The 23,639-nt window shown below is 39.3% G+C and overlaps 1 protein-coding gene across 3 annotated transcripts in view; it reads right to left on the reverse strand.

Annotated features, from left to right (window-relative positions):
• The window catches only part of SYBU (syntabulin), a 117,782-nt gene extending 96,423 nt beyond the window's left edge, over positions 1 to 21,359 (reverse strand). The window contains exon 1 of one of the 3 annotated variants that reach the window (XM_055287078.2): positions 20,690 to 21,359. The gene's annotated coding sequence lies outside the window, so the exon portion shown is untranslated. Of the gene's footprint in view, positions 1 to 10,535; positions 10,792 to 20,689 lie in introns of those variants that run through there. The other 2 variants (XM_055287081.2, XM_055287080.1) reach the window with 2 other exon arrangements.
• Positions 21,360 to 23,639: the final 2,280 nt, after the last annotated feature.

Raw genomic sequence — 23,639 nt, forward strand, 5'->3', positions numbered from 1 at the left:
ACCAAGCTGAATACTAAGCAGTTTAAATTCTACTTTAAAAGTTTTTAAAAATTTTTTTTTGTTATTATACTCTAAGTTCTAGGGTACCTGTGCACAACGTGCAGGTTTGTTACATATGTATACATGTGCCTTGTTGGTGTGCTGCACCCATTAACTCATCATTTACATTAGGTATATCTCAAAAAAATAAAAATAAAATAAAAAATAAAAAGTAAAACTAACAATTAGACTTTTTGTATTTACAAAAAAGTTTAGAAAAATACATTTTTAATACTATTACGTTATATATTTTAGTTTTACAAATAATTTTCATGTATACTAGCTCATTGAATTTCTAAATACCTCCTGAACTTTACTGTGATGTTTTTCCTATAGGACTATTTTGATAAGGCTACTGTGTAATAATTTATGTTTTTGTGAATACTACTGAATGAAGATATAAATGGTCATTCACTTCTATAATTTATCTTTCATTATTGTTTAAACATAAGATCTTTAAATAAAATTTTAAATTAAAGAGGATTTGCTTTATTTCTGCCAGCATATCAGTTTTTACCAAACAATCCTGATTCCTTTCTTTCTTTTCTTCCCTCTCCATCTCCCTTCATTTCTTCCATTTATAATAGAATTCTAGGAGTATAATTTAATTGTTTTCTCTAAAGAAACAAGAGGGAAGGAAGGAGGGAGGGAGAGGTAGAAATAGAGTTAGACTGGAAGAGAGAGAGAGACTTTGCTTTATGTGGGCATCAAAGGGAACCTTAATATAGAATTTTTCCTCTTTGTGCTAAACAGATAAAAAATTGGTTCTTTTTAAAAGACAGAGTCAACAGCTCTCAAATTATGTATCTTCTAGATGAAGTTATTTGTTTTTTCTAATTTATAGCATAGTAATTGGGTATGAAAATGCTGATTTCAAATGTGTAGTGTTGGTTTCCTACCCCCAGAATAATTCTCTCAGAAAGAATGAACTCAAATTTCCATACAAAAAAATTATTTATGTCAAAATCATTAAATTCAAGACAAATCTTATTTCAGCATTTCGTTTTTTTTTCTTTACTATAGGTGTGGCATAGTGTTTTCTTAAAAAGAGAGGAAGGCTATTTGAGTGCATATTTCATAAGCTTCTTATTCATTATTCATGCCATTAGAGATGGAAGGAGTATACACACACGGGGCATTTTCTCAGATGTGCCCTCTGAGAAGTACACTCAGCCTAAACCTCAAAGAGTCTTTTTCAGTGGGGGCTGGAGGGAAGCTCATTGAGGATGGCAGATGGCCCTCCTCACATATATTCCTATAGTAATGCTCTTGTGGGTTCTAAGTTCCACTGCAATTTAATTTTTGGCCACATGAATTAGGCCAATAGCACCTTACCCTAAAATACTTTGAGTGATTAAAGCATTTGAAATGTTTCAAACTAGTTTTGTTCAATGTGTTTCAGAAACATTATTTTCTGAAATATGAAAATAAACCAATCTCTAATTCAATTTTCGTAGGGTTCATATCATTTATTTAAATTGGATTTAGGCTTCTTGCAAGAAGGTACAACTGATTTAGGCCTATGACTTAATATGCACAAAACATGCTATGGGTACTTTATAAATATTTAATTACAAAAATGAGGATGGCATGTTTCTCTCTACTTGAATTAAAAATGAGTTATTAGTGTCAACCTTTTTGAAAAACTGATTTATTAAGGCAAAATGAATTTTTGTTTTGTTTTTGAGATGGAGTTTCGCTCTTGTTGCCCAGGCTGGAGTGCAATGGCATGATCTCAGCTCATTGCAATCTCTGCCTCCCAGTTTCAAGCAATTCGCCCGCCTCAGCCTCCTGAGTAGCTGGGATTATATGCATGTGCCACCATGCCCAGCTAATTTTGTATTTTTAGTAGAGATGGAGTTTCTCCATGTTTCTCACACTGGTCTTGAAATCCCGACCTCAGGTGATCCGCCTGCCTTGGCCTCCCAAAGTGCTGGGATTACAGGCATGCGCCACCAAGCCCAGCCAAAATACATTATGTAATTTAAAAGTTGGGGGTGGCTGGCAAGATGACCGAATAGGAACAGCTCCTGTCTGCAGCTCCCAGCGAGATCAACGCAGAAGGTGGGTGATTTCTGCATTTCCAACTGAGGTACCCGGCTCATCTCACTGGGACTGGTTAGACAGTGGGTGCAGCCCACAGAGGGCAAGCTAAAGCAAGGTGGGGCATTGCCTCACCTAGGAAGCACAATGGGTTGGGGAACTCCCTGCCCTAGCTAAGGGAAGCTGTGAGGGACTGTGCCATGAGGAACGGTGCATTCGAGGCCCAGATACTATGCTTTTCCCATGGTCTTCACAACCCACAGACCAGGAGATTCCCTCGGAAGCCTATACCACCAGGGCTTTAGGTTTCAAGCACAAAACTGGGTGGCTGTTTGGGGAGACAGCAAGCTAGCTGGAGGAGTCATTTTTTTCAAACCCAGTGGCTCCTGGAACACCAGCGAGATAGAACCATTCCCTCCCCTGGAAAGGGTGCTGAAGCCAGGGACCCAAGTGGTCTAGCTCAGCAGATCCCACCGCCACGGAGCCCAGCAAGCTAAGATCCACTGGCTTTAAATTCTCGCTGCCAGCACAGCAGTCTGAAGTCAACCTAGGATGCTGGAGCTTGGTGGGGGGAGGGGCATCTGCCATTACTGAGGCTTGAGTAGGTGATTTTCCCCACACAGTGTAAACAAAGCCACTGGGAAGTTTGGACTGGGTGGAGCCCACTACAGCACCACAAAGCTGCTGTAGCCAGACTGCCTCTCTGGGTTGGACAGGGCATCTCTGAAAGAAAAGCAGCAGCCCCAGTCAGGGGCTTATAGATAAAACTCCCAACTCCCTGGGACAAAGCACCTGGGGGAAGGGGCGGCTGTGGACACAGCTTCAGCAGACTTAAACGTTCCTGCCTGCTGGCTCTGAAGGGAGCAATGGATCTCCCAGCAAAGCACTCGAGCTCTGCTAAGGTACAGACTGCCTCCTCAAGTGGGTTCCTGACCCCCGTGCCTCCTGACTGGGAGACACCTCCCAGCAGGGGTCAACAGACACCTCATACAGGTGAGCTTCGGCTAGCATTTGGCAGGTGCCCCTCTGGGACGAAGCTTCCAGGGGAAGAAACAGGCAGCAATCTTTGCTGTTCTGCAGCCTCCGCTGGTGATACCCAGGCAAACAGAGTCTGGAGTGGACCTCCAGCAAACTCCAGCAGACCTGCAACAGAGGGGCCTGACTGTTAGAAGGAAAACTAACAAACAGAAAGAAATAGCATCAACATCAACATAAAGAATGTCCACACAAAAAGACCATACAAGAATCACCAACATCAAAGACCAAAGGTAGATAAATCTACCAAGATGAGGAAAAAGTGCAAAAAGGCTGAAAATTCCAAAAACCAGATTGCCTTTTCTTCTCCAAAGGATCACAACTCCTCGCCAGCAAGGGAACAAAACTGAACAGAGAATATGTTTGACGAATTGACAGAAATAGGCTTCAGAAGATGGGTAACGAGAAACTCCTCCGAGCTAAAGGAGCATGTTCTAACCCAATGCAAGGAAGCTAAGAACCTTCAAAAAAAGTTAGAGGAATTGCTAACTAGAATAACCAGTTTAGAGAAGAACATGAATGACCTGATGGAGCTGAAAAACACAGCACAAGAACTTTGTGAAGCATACACAAGTATCAATAGCCAAATTTATGTAGCAGAAGAGATATCAGAGATTGAAGATCAACTTAATGAAATAAAGCATGAAGACAAGATTAGAGAAAAAAGAATGAAAAGGAACGAACAAAGCCTCCAAGAAATATGGGACTATGTGAAAAGATCAAACCTACTTTTGATTGGTGTACCTGAAATTGACGGGGATAATGGAATCAAGTTGGAAAACACTCTTCAGGATATTATCCAGGAGAACTTCCCCAACCTAGCAAGACAGGCAAACATTCAAATTCAGGAAATACAGAGAACACCACAAAGATACTCCTCGAGAAGAGCAACCCCAAGACACATAATCATCAGATTCACCAAGGTTGAAATGAAAAAAAAAAAAAAAAGTTAAGGGCAGCCCGAGAGAAAGGTCAGGTTACTCACAAAGGGAAGCCCATCAGACTAACAGCGGATCTCTCTGCAGAAACCCTACAAGCCAGAAGAGAATGGGGGCCAATATTCAACATTCTTAAAGAAAAGATTTTTCAACCCAGAATTTCATATCCAGCCAAACTAAACTTCATAAGCAAAGGAGAAATAAAATCCTTTACCGACAAGCAAATGCTGAGATTTTGTCACCACCAGGCCTGCCTTACAAGAGCTCCTGAAGAAAGCACTAAATATGAGAGGAAAAACCAGTACCAGCCACTATAAAAACATACCAAATTGTAAAGAACATCGACACTGTGAAGAAACTGCATCAACTAATGAGCAAAATAAAGCAAGTTCTTAGAGACCTACGAAGGGACTTAGACTCCCACACAATAATAGTGGGAGACTTTAACACTCCACTCTCAATATTATAGAGATCAACGAGACAAAAAATTAACAAGGATATTCAGGACTTGAACTCAGTTCTGGACCAAGCAGACATAATAGACATCTACAGAACTCTCTACCCATAATCAACAGAATATACATTCTTCTCAGCACCATATCACACTTATTCTAAAATAGACCATGTAATTGGAAGTAAAACACTCCTCAGCAAAAGCAAAATAACTGAAATCATAACAGTCTCTCAGCCCACAGTGCAATGAAATTAGACCTCAGGATTAAGAAACTCACTAAAAACTGGACAACCTGCTCCTGAATGACCACTGGGTAAATAATGAAATTAAGGCAGAAATAAATGAGTTCTTTGAAACCAATTAGAACAAAGACACAATGTATCAGAATCTCTGACATAGCTAAAGCAGTGTGTAGAGGGAAATTTATAGCACTAAATGCCCACAGGAGAAAGCAGGACAGATGTAAAATTGACACCCTAACATCACAATGAAAAGAACTAGAGGAGCAAGAGCAAACAAATTCAAAAGCTAGCAGAAGACAAGAAATAAGTAAGATCAGAGCAGAACTGAAGTAGATAGAGACAAGAAAAGCCCTTTAAAAAATCAATGAATTCTGGAGCTGGTTTTTTGAAAATATTAACAAAATGATAGACTGCTAGCCAGACTAATAAAGAAGAAAAGAGAAGAATCAAATAGACACAATAAAAAATGATAAAGGGGAGATCACCACTGATCCCACAGAACTACAGACTACCATCAGAGAATACTATAAACACCTCTACACAAACAAACTAGAAAATATAGAAGAAATGGATAAATTCCTGGGCACACACACCCTCCCAAGACTAAGCTAGGAAGAATTCGAATCCTTGAATAGACCAATAACAAGTTCTGAAATTGAGGCAGTAATTAATAGCCTAAAACAAACAAAAAAGCCCAGGACCAGAAGGATTCACAGCTGAATTCTACTAGAGGTACAAAGAGGAGCTGGTGCTATTCCTTCTGAAATTATTCCAAACAATAGAAAAACAGGGACTCCTCCCTAACTCATTTTATGAGGCCAGCATAATCCTGATACCAAAACCTGGCAGAGACACGACAAAAAAAGAAAATTTCAGGCCAATATCCCTGATGAACATTGATGCAAAAATCCTCAATAAAATACTGTCAGACCAAATACAGCAGCACATCGAAAAGCTTATCCACCATGATCAAGTCGGTTTCATCCCTGGGATGCAAGGCTGGTTTAACATATGCAAATCAATAAACGTAATCCATCACATAAACAGAGCCAAAGACAAAAACCACTTGATCATCTCAACAGATGCAGAAAAGGCCTTCGATAAAATTCAACACCCTTTCATGCTAAAAACTCTCAATAAACTAGGTAGTGATGGAACATATCTCAAAATAATAAGAGCTATTTATGACAAACCCACAGCCAATATACTGAATGGGGAAAAGCTGGAAGTATTTCGTTTGAAAACTAGCACAAGACAAGGATACCCTCTGTCATCACTCCTATTCAACATAGTGTTGGAAGTTATGGCTGGGGCAATCAGGCAAGAGAAAGAAATAAAGGGTATTCAAATAGGAAGAGAGGACGTCAAATTGTCTTTGTTTGCAGATGACATGACTGTATATTTAGAAAACCCCATTGTGTCAGCCCAAAATCTCCTTAAGCTGATAAGCAACTTCCTCAAAGTCTCAGGATACAAAATCAATGTGCAAAAATCACAAACATTCTTATCTTAGGAAAACACTGTCATTATTAAATTAAGTTATCGTGTAGTTGGTTATCATTATTAGAAAGAATATAGCAAATGTAAGTCATTTGAAGGCTGCTGTGCATTTAATCAACTGTAGTCAAGCAACTTGGAATCCAGGGTTTCATTATAAATCACAGTTGCTTAACTCCAGTTTCACAGTATAGCATCAGGTTTCTTATACACAAATATAAATTATTGAGAATTCAACTGGAATAGAAAAAGTATTAGAAATTTCTGGATTGAGATTCAGAGTCTGATGTCCAGAAGTTGTATGATTAAAAATGACTTAAATATTGTCTTCAGAAATTGAGCTATGGACATGGCACCCAAGAGGGAATGGGATTCTCTGCATAATGAAGAACATGTCACTTTGGTATTTATTGGATTGCTTTGGCAGTAGTCAGTTGTGATCAACATTTATGTTGGCTAAGATCTTGGAATATATGTTGTGGAAAAATCTCTCACTCACTCTTTGTATCTTTGTGCCTGAGTCTCCATTTCTCTCTCTTTTCCCTGTCTTTCAGGGTGTGTGAGTGTGTGTGTGTGTGTGTGTGTGTGTGTCTGTGTGTGTGAAGGAAGATATAGGAAAAAACAGCTAGAAATCTGTAGTTAGTTTGTTGGATACAGGTGAGTGCTATGCACATGGATTAAGATTTGTGAGAGGCCTTTAAAGAACTTGTGCCAATAAGTGACAATAGTCATTTACAAAACTGAAAAAAAAATTAAGATACTCGAAAAGTAATACATACAAGTTAACCCCTGGTACCTTTTCAATTAAAAAATATGAACACACACAAATAATTTGAAATGCTTTCTGCAGTATATTTGCCAATGACCAAAATAAGGGCATATTTTAGTTATTTCTTTTCTTTATTTTAACATTTAGACAAATTAATAAACTTCGCATTTTCTGCATGATTTTTTAATGACTTTGAATTTCTTTAATTATTTGAAGTAAATTGCAAAAAATACACCTCATGTTCCAGGCAAAGCTTTGAATTAATCCTCTTTGAAAAACAACAGATGAACCATTATAATATATGGGAAATAATAGTTTTTCTCTACTCATTGCCTTAAGGTTAACCTGAGACGCTTTAATGTTAAAATTAATAAGCTGAGGAAGGAAGGTGAAAACTAACATATTAAATACCCACTGTATGTCAGGCACTATGCTAGACTTTCATCATGCATTATATCTTCAATTCTTTCAGCAACCCTATAAATGCAGTATTCTAGTCACTTTTTCTACCTGAGCAAACTGGCTGGAGTGAGTGTTTTCCAAACTTCAGACTAAGATGGGTCTCAGACACAGAACTGTGATAAACATTGCTGAATAACTCAAACACAACTTTATTACATTTAGATATGGAAAAGTAAGTCTGGGAGCGGTGGCTCACACCTGTAATCCCAACACTTTGGCAGGCCGAGGCAGGTGGAATACTTGAGGTCAGGAGTTCGAGACCAGCCTTACCAACATGGAAAAACTCCATCTCTACTAAAAATACAAAATTAGCTGGGTATGGTGGTGCATGCATGTAATCCCAGCTATTTGGGAGGCTGAGGCAGGAGAATCACTTGAACCCGGGAGGCAGAGGTTGCGGTGAGCTGAGATCACGCCATTGCTCTCTAGCCTGGGCAATAAGAGCGAAACTCCACCTCAAAAAAAAAAAAAAAAAGAGAAAGGAAAAGTAACATTTAAAGTAAAAAGAGTAAAAGTAAACTTTAAAAGTCACACCCTTTTAAAGTTTACTTTTCCAGAGTTGACCTCAAGTATATTAGCATTTAGATAAAGCATCACATTTGCACCCCTATGAATTTTATGTCATGTCCCATAACTCAAGATTGTTAGGTTAAGCTTGAGACCCCACTTCTCACTTTGTCTTATAAGTAGATAAATAACATACTACTTGATATTGCTGTCTGGGGGTGGGGTGGAAGAGCAGTTTCAAATAACTTTTTTTTTTTTTCTTGAGACAGAGTCTCACTCTGTAGCCCAAGCTAGAATGCAGTGGTGTGATCTCTGCTCACTGCAATCTCCACCTCCCAAGTTCAAGCAATTCTCCTGACTCAGCCTCCCGAGTACAAGCAATTCTCCTGACTCAGCCTCCTGAGTAGCTGGGACTACAGGTGTGCACCACCACGCCCAGCTAATTTTTGTATTTTTAGTAGAGACAGGGTTTCACCATGTTGGCAAGGATGGTCTGGATCTCCTGACCTTGTGATATGCCTGCCTTGGCCTCCCAAAGTGCTGGGATTATAGGTGTGAGCTACCGTGCCCAGCCTCAAATAACTTTTAAAATCATGAAGGAAGACAATTCTTACTAAGGCAGAGGTTCTCAACCTTAATAAATCTTAGAATTACAAGAAGACCTTTAAAAAATACTGATGCATGGAGCCCACCATGTGATTCTGTCAGAGGTGTTTGAACTAGAGCAACTCCATTTTGAACAGGGGTTGGGTAATATAAGGCTGAGACCTATTGGGCTCTATTCCCAGGAGGTTAGATATTCTAAGTCACAGGATGGAGGTTGGCACAAGGTACAGGTCAAAAAGACCTTGCTGATAAAACAGGATGCGGTAAAGAAACTGGCCTAAACCCACCAAAACCAAGATGGCCATGAAAGTGACTTCCGGTCATCCTTACTGCTCATTATATGCTAATTATAATTCATTAGCATGCTAAAAGACACTCCTACCAGCACCATGACAGTTTATAAATGCCATGGCAATGTAAGGAAATCAACCTATATGGTCTAAAAAGTGAGCGGAACCCTAAATTCTGGGAATTGCCCAACCCTTTCCCAGAAAACTCATGAATAATCTACCCCTTGTTTAGCATGTAATCAAGAAATAGCCATAAAAATAGCCAATGAGTAGCTCATGCTGCTGCTCTGCCTATGGAGTAGCCATTCCTTTGTTTCTTTACTTCTCTAATAAACTTGCTTTCATTTTACTCTATGAATTTGCCTTGAATTCTTTCTTGTTCAAGATCTGAGAACTCTCCCTTGGGGTATGGATCAGGACCCCTTTCCGGTAACATCTTCCAATGTGCAGTTAAGGTTGGAAAACATTGCTCTTAGTTTGTCCACACAATAATGGCACTATTCTTATGTAATTGCTTTGCTATTACACCTAAGTGACCTCAAACAAGTTGAGGTTTGGGACATTAGGTAGGTGTGAGGAATTAAGGACAGCACAAGTAAGACAGCTCTCTATGTTATTAGGAATGAGATGACTCTGACAGTAACAATAATTACCACCATTTCAGGATAGATTTCTGAACACCTGCAAAAATATTATAAGTCTTGCTAGAGATAAAACTGCCTTTAGAGCACTGGCCAACAACCTTTCCCCTCTTGCTGAGGTGGGAGTTTAACTGGTACCCACTTAATGCCAAATGGTATTGGAGTCAATAAGAAAAATAGCTGTATTTAAATCCAGTTTCACCTGTGAGAGTCTCCAAGTTTTAAACTAAACCATTACCTTCATGGTAGCTATTTTTGAAAATGTACACACTTGATAGTTTAACAATAAATAATACAACACATTTACTTAAGAGCAGATATGGCACATCAACCTTAACCTGTGAAAGCTCCCAACCAGGAGAACATGTATAAACTCTCATATACTACAGACGTATTCAATTTGTACAACTACAAAACAACAGCATATCACATTCAAATTAATTCAATTTAAAATGTTTCTAGATCAAGAGCATTAATTTTCACTTACATTCTAGAGCAAAGCCTGCAGTACAAAATTATTATATAATCTGGGATAAACTCTAAATAGAAACTAATTTAAACTCCTTCGCCCAACTACTGTCAACCTGCCAAGTGTAGGAATGGCAGCATGCTACTGTAGTTAGCAGCTCTCTCCTGGTCAATCAGATCAGAGAGACTCAGAGTGAAGAACCCGAAGAAATTAGTTTTATACAGTTTGATGAAAGGAAAACAGCTTTCTACACTAATGACAAATTAGGAACAATTTTATAATACATGATTTACAATTTCTTTGCAGGAATCATAAGTCAGACCGTACAAATTCTTTGCTATTTAAATGCTCACTTGAAAACTTAAATTTTCTCCTGATCATTTCTAACTCCAAAACTAGGCTTATTTGGAATATCAGCAATATTTTATGAAATGTGATTTAGTTAACCACATCTTCCTTAATATGTTTATGACAAATCTTTGACAAGAATATAACCCCTTAGCAAAACAAATATACCTCCCTTACCACAACAAGCAAACTTACCTCTTGGGAAGAAGAAGTGATCAAAAATTACTGGCTCAGCCAAATAGAAAGAACATATAAGGCTTCAGTTCTGGAGTCAAGGACTGGTGACATGTTTAAATAAGCTCAAGAGTCAAATGGCTGTGCCTTCTCTTTAAAGGGAAACCAGAAAACTCTGCACTAATGTGTACTGCTTCCAGGCACCTCCCTTTGTTCTAAGTAGAATGCTAATGCTAAAATTGCAGTTTGCATTCCTGCTTACTCAGGGAACACTGACGCAGTCTGACAAAGCTTCCAGCTTAAATATCCTGATGGGAGGAAGAAAAGTCCCAGAAGATGGTATTTCCCTTGGGCACTAGTAAAACAAGCAACACGATGAATGTGTAAATTTGAACAGCTGGCAGTTTGTGGTCACATTAATGTTAACCTGATCTCATTTGTAACATATATTACAGACACTGAGAAAGAAATGTTTCACTTCTTATGAATGTCCATTAAGGAAGTCAAGAGTGTGTGTCTGAATGTTTTCACCTCTTCTCCTTGGCATGCAAAATTTTCATTAACGTACATAAAAGCAGTTAGTATAAAAGGAGAAAGAAATTCCTTAGGGCAGTGAAATATAGATTAAGCTTAGTATAATGGGATGAAAAATAATGTGAAAAAGTTAAGGCCATAAAGAGTAAAAGAAAACCTAGCAGTGCAATTTATTCATGTGTTAACATGATATATTTTAAAGTACAGGAAAAGTTTAATCTCAAATTATGTTTAATATTGTTTTTCATTGTACAGAGGGAATGTAAAGCAGGGATTGCTATGTAATGTCAAATTTTTAAGAAGAAATTTAAGATGTGTTATGTGCTATCTCATCCCTTCTCCTAGGGTCTTTATAAATGATGAAGTTTATTTTCTTCTTTTTATATACAATAATTGGATAACAGCATACGTAATTCAATAACTGGGAAAAAAATATTCTGGAGCAAGCGATCACACACTTAATTTACAAACCTCTAGATATTTACTGATATATACAGGACTGGAAAGCATATCAATAATATGTCAGTCACTTCGTGATATGGTTTGGCTGTGTCCCTACCCAAATCTCATCTTGAATTATAGTTCCCATAAACTGCATGTGTCATGGGAGGGGCCTGGTGGGAGGTAATTGAATCATGGTGCCTGTTACTTCCATACTGTTCTTGTGATAGTGAGTGAGTTCCCATGAGATCTGATGTTTTATAAGGGGATTCTCCCCTTTTTGCTTGGCACTTCTTCTTACTGCTGCTACGTGAAGAAAGACATGTTTACTTCCCCTTCCATCATGATTGTAAGTTTCCTGAGGTTTCCCAAGCCATCCGAAAGTGAGTCAATTAAGCCTCTTTCCTTTATAAATTACCTAGTGTCAGATATGTCTTTATTAGCAGCATGAGAATAGACTAATACAGTAAATTGGTACCAGGAGTGGGGTGCTGCTATGAGGATACCTGAAAATGTGAAAGCAACTTTGGAAATTGGTAGCAGGCAGAGGTTAAAACAGTTTGGAGGGCTCAGAAGAAGACAGGAAAATGTGGAAAAGTTTGGAACTTTCTGGAGACTTGGAGGGCTCAGAAGACAGGAAGATGTGGGAAAGTTTGCAACTTCCTAGAGACTTGTTGAATGGCTTTGGCCAAAATGCTGATAGAGATATAGACAATTAAGTGCAGGCTGAGGTGGTTTCAGATGGAGACGAGGAACTTGATGGGGCCTAGAGTAAAGGTCACTCTTGCTATGTTTTAGCAAAGAGACTGGTGGGATTTTGTCCCTGCCCTAGAGATTTGTGAAACTTTGAACTCGAGAGTGATGATTTAGGGTATCAAGAACTGAGGTTTGGGAACCTCCACGTAGATTTCAGAGGATGTATGGAATCACCTGGATGTCTAGGGAGAAGTTTGCTGCTGGGGCAGAACATTCATGGAAAACCTCTGTTAGGGAAGTGTGGAAGAGAAATGTGGGGTTGGGGGCACTGCCTAGTAGAGCTGTGAGAAGAGGGCCACTGTCCTCCAGATCACAGAATGGTAGATCCGCTGACAGTTTGTACTGTGTGCCTGGAAAAGCCACAGACAACACCCGCCTGTGAAAGCAGCCAGGAGTTGGGCTGTCTCATGCGAAGCCACAGGGGCAGAGCTGTCCAAGGTCGTGGGAGCCCACCTCTTGCATCAACATGACCTGGATGTGAGACATGAAGTCGAAGGAGAGCATTTTGGAACTTTAAGGTTTAATGACTGCCATATTGGATTTTGAACCTGGGTGGGACTTGTAACCCCTTTGTTTTGGCCAATTTCTCCCATTTGGAATGGGTCTATTAGTCCAATGCTTGTACCCCCATTGTATCTGGGAAGTAACTTACTTGCTTTTAATTTTGCAAGCTCATAGGCAGAAGGGACTTGCTTTCAGATGAGACTTTGGACTTGGACTTTTGGGTTAATGCTGGAATGAGTTAAGACTCTGGGGGACTGTTGGAAAGGCATGATTGTGTTTTGAAATGTGAGGACATGAGATTCGGGAGGGGCCAGGGGCAGAATGATAAGGTTTGGTTCTGTGTCCATCGCTCAAACCCTAACTTAAATTGTAGTTCCCATAATCTCAACATGTCATGGGAGTTACCCGGTAGGAGGCAATTGAATCATGGGGGCAGTTACCTCCATGCTGTTCTCATGATAGTGAGTGTGTTCTCACAAGATCTGATGGTTTTATAAGGAGCTTCCCCCCTTTTTCTTTGCACTTCTCCTTATTGCCACTATGTGAAGAAGGATGTGTTTGCCTTCTCTTCCACTATGATTACAAGATTCCTGATGTCTCCCCAGCCATGCAGAACTGTGAGTCAATTAAACCTCTTTCCTTTATAAATTACCCAGTCTCAGATATGTCTTTATTACTAGTGTGAGAACAAACTAATACACTTCACCTAATGCATAACTTTATTATTATTTCAGCAAGGAAAATCAGATTGTCTTTGGTGTTTTCCAGTAAGGAAAATAAGTGTTTAGGTATTGTCAGTGTGTGGAATGTCTTCAGAACTATTGGGCTTAGTTAACTTTCATTTTTAAGTTTCTAGCTGGATGTCCAGATGCAAATTTAAGAATGGTAAGAATTCTATGTGATTAACACAGCTAAGCTACTAAATCTGTTCTTTTTGTACTTCTTTACGAAAAGTGATCATAAGTGAGTTAAGTTCAAGATGATTGATAAGTTTTCTGGACAAACTTCAGTGATGATTAGTGGTGACAGCTGAATAATAGATGCTGGATTTAAAAGTTTTGGTTTAAAAAATGTGGCATAAAGATAAGAAATATCAGACTGAGAAATACTGTGAGGAAATTATATAATGGGCTTATTAAACTGTATATAAGTTTAATATAATTGTATAAACATTATCAATCTAGCTCAGGGTGTTTGATATTGGTCTTGTTGGAAACTGAAAAATAAGCCTCTGTGTGGAACATTGTTTCAAAAGTCTTTGGCTGAACCTCATGCCACAGCTACTTCACTTCAAAAAGAAGTAGGAGAGAACAGTCTAGTTGTTAGAGAATAATCACTGGAGTCCCCACAAAACCTTTCCAACTTAGGGTAGAGGGTAGAGAGGACTATCTATTCTTTTCCCACTCTGTCATTTTTCTTCCTCTGCTTTCTACATAAACCCAAAGGATGGCTCTGGCTTTGGGATTTTATGCTTTTCCCCATGAATAAAGTTTCTTTTTGCCTGTTATGAAGAGGGAGGAAAGTGACTTCTCTACTGTTAATTAGAAAAGCAAGGTTGCCTAGGTAACAGATCTTCCATAAACAGATCAAGAGAAAGATTTCCAAAGAGCTAGAATTCACATGATGGCATGAAAATTACAAAAGCTCTTTGATGCTCAAGGATAGTTTGGGGTTTTGGCATAGTAATAGTTAAAAACACAGCATTAGACAGGCTGAGTTTTATTCTGAATTTCTAATTACCGACTGGGTTACTTAAGACAGTCTCTTAACTTTCCTCATTTGTAAAGAGGAAATTGTAATAATTGTAGTGAGCAATAAGTGAGGTGCCATGTGTAAAACACTTAAAAAATACCTAACATTTAATATACATGAAAACATGTTAGACTTATTTTTGCTTTACATAATTTAATGCATGGAGGAAAACAGATAAATGTATATCAATTTCTGTAACATAATAATTGGACAATGCATACCCCTTCTTAAGTGGGTAGCTGTAAATCAACATCATCTGATTTGTGCCACAAATTCTAGCTCTTTTTGCACTTATTCATTCACTAATGTTCTATGGCATTTAACAAATACTTTTTGTGCACTCACTATGACTTAGGAACTGTGTTACATACTTGAGATAAATCTATAAAATATCAAACAGGTCCAGTCCCTCAATGACCTTAAATTCTAGTAATATACACTGCTTTGTGTTGTTATTTTATTTTTTATGCAAATGCAGTAATTATTTTATTTAAGGTTTCTCAGGGGCAAGGGCCATATATAAAAATTCTTCATAAGCCTCACAATTATATGCATTAAGTATTTCTTGACAATTTGTTATGGACAATAAGTATTCTACAAACATATAAATTGTAATGGAAATAATGGCTCATTATTTGAGGAGGCATTATTTTTCTTATTTAAAATTATGTGAAAAATGTCCAAAGTATCTATTGTAATAAAAGTCAGAGAGAAAGCAATACTATGGGACTAAAAGATTATGAAATGAAGAGTTTTTAAAAAAGAAATAGAAACTGACAACCATTAAATATTAGTAATTTAATTAATCAAGAAATTGTAGGAGTAAAGTGATAAAAATTTCCAAGCTATACTTCAAATAGGTTAAAAACAAATATTTGTCAATTCGTCCTACAAGCACATCACTCAAATATACAAGCTAGTAATGTCTGCAAATCCTCTTTCCATGCTGATTATAAAACTGAAGAATACATAATTTTTAAAGTCAATATTTGTATTCTTGTAAGTCATTAACTGGAAGAAATGCCTTTTTTTTTTTTTTTCTTTCTGTACCTAATTCTGTAGTGAGGTCACTGAGGAAGAGCCCGTTTCAACACCATGGACAAAGCACCCTCCGACAGCCTTACTCTTGGGAGTGACAGGAAATGTTCCCCTTTGATTAAAATTTAAAAATAACTTTATTATAGCCAACTTCCATTTTAATATGTTTTAAGAACCAAATGGATACTAAAGAATGTTCATATAGATAATATAAAGTTTACACTTTCAAACCCCTTCTCTCTTGTGGAAAAACATAATGGCCCTTTAAAAGACATGCATCAATGTGATGAATACATTTAAGTGTCATTAGGTTTAATGGCTCCTACTCACTTAGACTATCATTCCATACCATTTAAAGTTAATTTGGTGTGTATTAACGGTGCAAAATTGATGAAATTATGAATTGAGTTTCCCCAGGCACAGGTTAAATCAAGAAAGAAGGAAGAGAACTGGTTAATATTACCTTCCACCCATTCTTCATTTATACTACAAAAGACATCAGTTCTGCCCTTGGGAAGAAAATTCTCACAGTTAGTACGTTGAAACTAAATTGATTTTTAAGGTTTTAAGTCAGGAAACTGTCTTTAGTTGGGTCACCAAAAGTTCACAGTTTTCTTTAGGGAATAAGAAAATATGTACTCTTCTGAGATTAAATTCATATTTCATTCCTTATTTTCAGAGAAATAGATAATTTCTTACTTCTTTCTCTTTCTGCATTCAACTTGCACATCTTTACTTAGAAGGTCATTTGGAATATTCTTATTTTGTAATCTCTCTCACATCCCACCATTTTCAGATAAAATAATGATGTTTGGTTAATTTAAAAGCTGAATTAAATATTATGATAATAAATACCATTACTATTAATGCAAAAAACTGGAAAATCTAAGGTTCTGGTCCCAAGAACATTTGATACGGTAAAACTTCAGTTCACAGTTTCAAGAAGACTGAACTCTAATTTTGAACTATGGCTTACCATAAGAAATAGAAAAAGATTCACTTTATGTTTTAAGTAAGAAGAAAAAGAAAAGTATAAACTCCCTACTTGTTACAGTTCATTTAATACTGATGAATAAGTAAGAGAACACATAACTTTCTAGTGACTCGTTTGCTTCTCTGTCAAGTAAAAATTATTTCCAAACTAAAAAGGAAAAAATAAAACTTGGCAAAAGAGAATAAAGCTCAGGGAAAGTCATGTCACTAGCTTCTCTTAAGACATTTAACAAGTTATGAACTGGGCTTTACAATCTCATCTCATACAAATAGAATTATGGCACCACTGTTAATGTCTATGAAGAACCCTGAGCATGAGATTCCAAGACATTAGAAATGTAGAAGCCAAGCATATAGTTCTGATTTTCCAAAGCCAGAGAGAAGGGAAAGCCTGTAAAACACTGATTGATGAGGCTGAAATGAAATATTGGGCAATATTTTGGCACAAGTTAATAAAATGTTGGTTTCTGGGTGCTTAGAAAAGAAAAAAGTGACAGAGATCGTCCTGGGCTTCTAAGAATTACTTGGACCAAGTCTAGATTTTTTTTTCTTATTACAGATAGGGTTAGAACTGGCAGAGCATATGGACTTTGATGAGGCATCTGGCAAAATGTCACATGGTATTATTATAGAGAATTTTTGGTTGGGTGGCAGTAGAGATACAGTAGAGGTAATTAGGTGAGTTCACATCTACTCTCAATATAAGGATAAGTGGATTGTCCCAATAATTAAATGGACTGCTCTAACAATAGAAGTACTCATTCTAACCACATTTTGACAATTCACAAGACCATATAGGAAAAATAATCTAGAGGTAAAGTTTTAATTAATACTTTCTCTACTTACTCTGCATAGCTAGGCTTCTCCTCATCCTCAGATCCTGGAGCACCTCCCAAGGTTGTGTCATTGTACAGTGTTTCCTGATACATTAGGTGGTACACAGAGAATTTTAGGTGGTTCATGGATGTCTTTTGTAAAGTTATAATATATATTTATTTGTACATATTAGGAGAAATGTAACAAACAGATGAAACATGTTATTTCATAGGTGGGCATTATTCCTTTGATAAAGTCTGAGTAAAAAATAATGTGTTAATTTAAGTAAGAATCAGTACATAGTAGTATGATTCATATTCAGAGATGATAAAAATTGTGAAGTATACTAGAAAAACTGAAGTTCTGGAAATACTGCCTTCTCCCATGCAAAAGAACATTTCTTTCGTCAGAAGTGTGTACACAGGAACCTTTCTTTCCTTTGCCAGCACCTGCCATCAGTCTACAAGACCACAGAAGCTTTAGTTCCCTGTTTTCTTTGGGGATAGATTTAGGTATTCTGGGACTTCGGCCATTGGTGGCCAACCCCAAAGAAAAAACCCTGATGTTGGTGAGGGTGGCTCTGAACATCCACAAAAGACTTTTCAGATATTTCAAATAACTTAATTTACTTTCTTAATTTCTTTCAATGAGAGATCTTTATGAACATCAGTTTCGTTCTTTTTTTTTTTTTCTATCCTATCCCCTCTATCATGTCTGCTTGGTGATATCTCTGGGTTCTGTCACCTGAACCACAGAAAACATCCTGCTAAGAAGAAGGATGTAGGCTCAAAACCTCAGTATTTTTACACAGACAAAAAACAGAGAAGAAAATAAAAACACCAGCTGTTATTTTCACACAAGTACTATTTAAATAAAACACTTTCTCTTTGTTTTCCAAAATTTTAAATAAACAGAAATTGACTAAAATGAAATTAATACCTATTGCTAAGATGCTATTTGATATTCCAGCATGATTAGTTATATCTTAAAGGTGTGTATGCTCTTTTAAATATCAATAAAGTTATATGCAGGTGTTAGTTTGTACCACAAGTATTTTAAGTATGTATTACGTACTTATAACAGCATATATAGTAAAATGAAATATTTTGTATACATTCAGATTTAGAAAAATGGCCAATGTTGGAATTTGATGTACTTACAAAATGACTGTAAAAAAAGTTTCTTTATTTTGAAATTATTGTAGACTCACAGGGAGTTGTAAAGATAGTACAGAGAGATCCCATGCACCCTTCACCCAGTTTTCCCCAATGGTTATATCATATAACTACGGTATCATATCAAAGCCAGGAAATTGACATTGGTGCAATGCCTGTTTACAGCTCTATGATTTTTTTTAATTTTCTTTAATTAATTAATTAATTTATTTATTTTTGAGACAAGGTTTTGATCTGTCACCCAGGCTGGAGTGCAGTGGTGTTATTACAGCTCCCTGCACCCTGGGCTCAAGCAATTCTCCTGCCTCAGCCTCCTCAGTAGCTGGAACTATAGGCAGCTACTGCTGTGTCCACATATTTTTTTTTTATATTTTGTATTTTTAGTGGAGATGGGGTCCCACCATGTTGTCCAGGCTGGTCTCTAACTACTGGACTCAAGCAACCCATCTTCTCAGGCTCCCAAAGTGCTGGGATTACAGGCACAAGCCACCATACCAGGCCTGTTATTTTGTCTTATATGTAGATTTGTGTAACCACAATAATCAAGATACATAGCTATGCCATCCTCACAAAGATCTCCTTCATGCTACACTTTTAGTGTCACATTCTTCTCACCCTCATCCCATCTCCAAACCTTGTCAACCACTAGTTTGTAGTATTACTCTTTTGTGCTTATCTTTTACCAACTGTTACTACAATATGAAAAAAAAAAAACATGACTATTAGAGACAGCTGGTTCTAAGTGCGCCACTGGCTAAATTACTCACTCTCTGTAAGCCTCAGTAGATCATCTGTAGAAATAAAGTTTTGGACCAATTTTTTGTTCAGTGCATCAGCATTTAAGAATGCATACAATTAGTTTCAATTACGATATCACCTTAAGGACTATTAAATACAAATCAAGTGAATTAAATATTATTTAAATACGTACAGATCATTATGAATTGAACAGCGTATTTTAAATATATTCTGCATTAAAATAGTGCTATTGTAAAATAAATTAAGCAATCAAACTCTGCACTATGATAATGTATTGCTGCTCTAAAATCCGAAGCATATAAAAAAAATGATTTCACTTGGGCTCATCTCTCAGAGATAGGTGCTACTGCTCTCCCAAATGTGCAAGTGGAGAAAACTTGGCATAGAGAATACCTGACTCCTTTTGCCCCAAGGGCGCCCTATGGGGAGGAAAAGGCAAACATTCCTAAAATGTGCCTACTGACGAATCTGATCTGGCAGAAACTTTGAGTTGAAGATTCTGATCTGTAGGGTTCAAATGTGGCCCTTTTCTGAGAAGAGATATCCAGATGTTACAGCTGCCCTTTGCTTCTGCTGCACAGGCTCTGGGGTCAGGGCTAGAGGACGCAAGAGGAACCTAGCAGTGGAGTCTCCTGTTTTCCTTGATAGCACTACCTGCTGGACACTGGGGAAGATAAAAGCAACGATTTTCCCCAGTAGCTTCTTTCATTTAAAAAGCTTTCAGAATCTCTTTCCACATACTAAATTAAGCTTACAGATATCTTTTACTGTACAATTTACCTCTATTTTAAATCCAAACCTGTTGATACCACCTACCATAAGGAAGTTTTGAGCTCATCAACGTAGCCCTTCAACAGCACATTAATGGAAAATGGGTCATCCTTTCTCACCCGGAATAGTCTTTACGAAAGTTTCTCCAGGCAGCAGAAATTTGAAAAGTGTCCTCTGGGGACTTGGGACTGTCTCCCTCTTTGGAGAGCTCAATGGAGGCTTCCTGGAGAACACCTATTCTTAATGAACCTCCCTTATCAAAAGCCACCATTTCCAAACCCACTCCTGAGAACAACCAGTACAGGGAGATTCAAAACCGACGGCCTACACACTGGCCTGGCCAATCTTGCTCCTTGCAACAAGGAGTCCAGCCCGACCATCTCAACAACCAATCAAACTAATCAAACAGGAGTGCCTTTCCCTTGGCCTCCATGTGCTGAGAGTGCCCTTGATTCCCCATTTTCCACGACTTTCTTCTGTGCATCGCCGAGCACCCTGGATACCTCCCGCATTGGAAAGGGTGGTCCTGGGGTCCGGAGCGCCCCATCACTGCCCTCATTGGACCGAAGACCATCAGTCGCCCTCCCGTGTCCGCGGGCACTGACAGCAGAGCCCGCATAGGCGCCCCGGTCTTACCCTTTCTCGCCCAGAAGGGCCCCATCGCGCTGTCCAGGAGGAGGCACCTACGTGCGCCCGGAAGACCGGGCCCCGGCTGGGCCGGGTGCCGGTGCGGACTGGACCCCGCGTCGCTGCTGGTTTGCGCTCAGGCCCGGGGAGCCGGGCCCGGCCCGCTCCGCCCGCCTTAGCCCGGCTCGGACACGTGGTGCCGCGGAATCCCTTGCTCTCCGGTGCCCTTGGCCCCTCGGCCTCTGCAGCCAGCCCGGAGGCTGCTGGGGCTGAGGACGAAACGGAGAGAAGGGCGGGGGACCAAAAGGCAGGCACCGCTGGGTGGGGCGCAGCGGCGTGAGCACGGTGAGGGCCGCGCGCGGGGGGCGCCAGGATTCTGCTCCCTGGGCTCGCTGCCGGAAGGACCGGTTCCTGTTGCCAGGGCCCTGGCAGATTATGCTGCAGGATCTGTTTCTTGAAGAAGCCGCTCTCAGCGGGGGTGGCGCGCTGCAGAGCCTCTGGGCTCCTGCCAGATGAGGAAGCCCCAGCGGAGGCCGGGAGGGCTTGCGTTGCACAATCTGGAGCGGATCCCTGGGGGTGGCTGAGGGCCTGGGACCCCAGTCTCCCTCCAGGTCTTTACTCACACCCCTGCTAAGGAGGACCCTTGTCCTCACGCTGGAGAGGAAGAGCCCTGAACACTGACTTCAGCGTGAACCTAAGGTGCCCTTTAGGACAGTCTCCCTCGGAAAATTTATCTCGCGACCACAGCCTGCCTGTCTGGGGACAGCTAAAGAGGCGTGGCTCAAAACTAGGGGGCGAAGACTTAACTACAGCTTCAAGCTCTTTCTAACTTCACCAGTGACCTTGGGAGCCTCATCTGAACAGTGTGTCTCTGTTTAAGTTTCCTGATCTTTGATCTGGGGATAAATGTGGCTGTTCACTTTCTAGTTCTCAGGAGATAACAGCAATTGGGTTTAACAGAAATACTCCAGACTTCCTTAATAGCAAGTGCAATAGAGATGTAATTTGTTTTGACTTTAGGTAGGGCTGACGGGAACCCCAGACTGGAAAGGATACTGTGTTCTAATTTCTTAGTCCAAATGCAAGTTTAATAATCAACCCCACTACCTGCTTTTCTTGGAAAATAGGTTTCTGAAGAGACTGTTGCAAAGGGGCTTTCTTCCCTCAGAATTGCCAGAGTCCCAGCCAGGTAGCCCCATAAAGAACGCCTAGCTTTCCTACGGCTCTTAATGATGAATCCAGTTACATCGTCCTATCATAGCTAAGGGTGAAAGAGTCGCTACCACAGTTTGGCTAAAGACTCTTCTAGGTGAGATTCTTGTGATGTTGTTTGCTTACTCTGAGATTACTCTTCATTTTTACCCCTGAAGGAAGTTTCTGCACAAAAGGAAGGGATGCTTCTGCATCCTACCCCTTCTCCTTTCCCTGCCTCCCTTCCTTACTGTATTCACTAGCCTTTAGCACACAGTTAGCTTAAAGTCCAACCTGCTTACATTCATTTGTGAGGAAACTTGGCAGCGCAAGTTTATGCAATGGTAACCTGACAATCTCATATTCCTACTTAACTTGGCACATGTTAAATGCATTAAGCATTTCATTTTTAGTTCCAGGTTATTTTTGTTATCTGATCATTTCTTCTACTTCTCACTGTAAGGATTAGACGTGAAGATTTCTTCTCTGTAGTGTTTTCTAAGCCCTAGAAATCCCTCCCCCATTGAAAATACATATTCATAACACAGTGCAACCCATCCCAACAATTTCTTTTTCTTTTCTCCTTTCTTTCCTCTCCCCTCCCCTCCCCTCCCCTCCCCTCCCCTCCCCTCCCCTCCCCTCCCCTCCCCTTCCCTTCCCTTCCCTTCCCTTCCCTTCCCTTCCCTTCCCTTCCCTCTTTGCCAAACTGTGACATAGGAGGTCTTAGTATGTTCCTTCCCTCCCTCCCCACTCCTCCCATTCTACCTCTATTCAAAGTCCAACCATTGAGTTTAATCCTCCTTTGGCCTTAAAGGGATGTAAGTGCCCTCCTTTGACTTTTGGTCAAAACTGCTCTCTGCCCAATATTTCCTTCACCAGATTAGCTTATGTCCTCTTCGAAGTATGCTCTAGGAACTCGGCTTTCTGTCTTCCTTCTATCCATAATCCAGGCTTCCAGGACCTCTGCATCAAGTATTCCTGGATTGTTTTTATTGAATTCCAACTAGTTATTTATAAGATCATTTGTGAAGCTAAAAAAAAAGTGTACACAAAGTGCTACGAAAATGTAAGACTATTAGGTTAAAGATAACCAGTCTTATGCCCTTGCACATAAACAGTTTTCTTTAGAATGGGGATTGCTACCTATCTGGAAGGAAATGTCACTCTATTTTTATTCTGAAGACTTAAGGGCACCGAGAGTGTATATGTGAGAGAGGTGGGAGGGGTGGGGGTGAGGGTGGTAAAGTAGGGAAGAGGAAAGGGCAGACATGGAGTTCCTGAGCAGGAATGGTCAAGTGGACTAGAAGATAGAAAGAGGAAAGGGAAAAATCTTGTTTTTGGTTTTCATCAGACTGGCCACAGTCCTGACTGTACTGTGGAATAAAAGGAGGAGGCTCACATGCAGGCGCTTTCTTCCTTGGTCCTTGTCTAAATAATTCCTCCATGATGTCTCTGCTATAAGAGCACCTTCTGAAACTGAGAATATAGTAAATACCTCTCAATGAATATCAAAGCACAAATAATCAAACTCAAATTTTGCTGGAATTCCAAGAATACAATGTAATTGTAGAAACAGTTGTAGAAATCATTTAGGAGGAAGGTTTAAATCGGGGAGTTTATGCAATTGGAGATTGCAGAGTGGAGTGGAGATTGCAGGACTTTAAAAGATGATCTAATCCAGGTTTTTAGATGTTATATCAGTCATGCTTCCTTAGTTTTGGGTTTCAGGTTTTTCTCCTTTTTGACTCCCAACTTCTTCCCAAAACTC

The sequence above is a fragment of the Symphalangus syndactylus genome, chromosome 7, assembly GCF_028878055.3.
Source record: "Symphalangus syndactylus isolate Jambi chromosome 7, NHGRI_mSymSyn1-v2.1_pri, whole genome shotgun sequence".
Classification (NCBI taxonomy): domain Eukaryota; kingdom Metazoa; phylum Chordata; class Mammalia; order Primates; family Hylobatidae; genus Symphalangus; species Symphalangus syndactylus.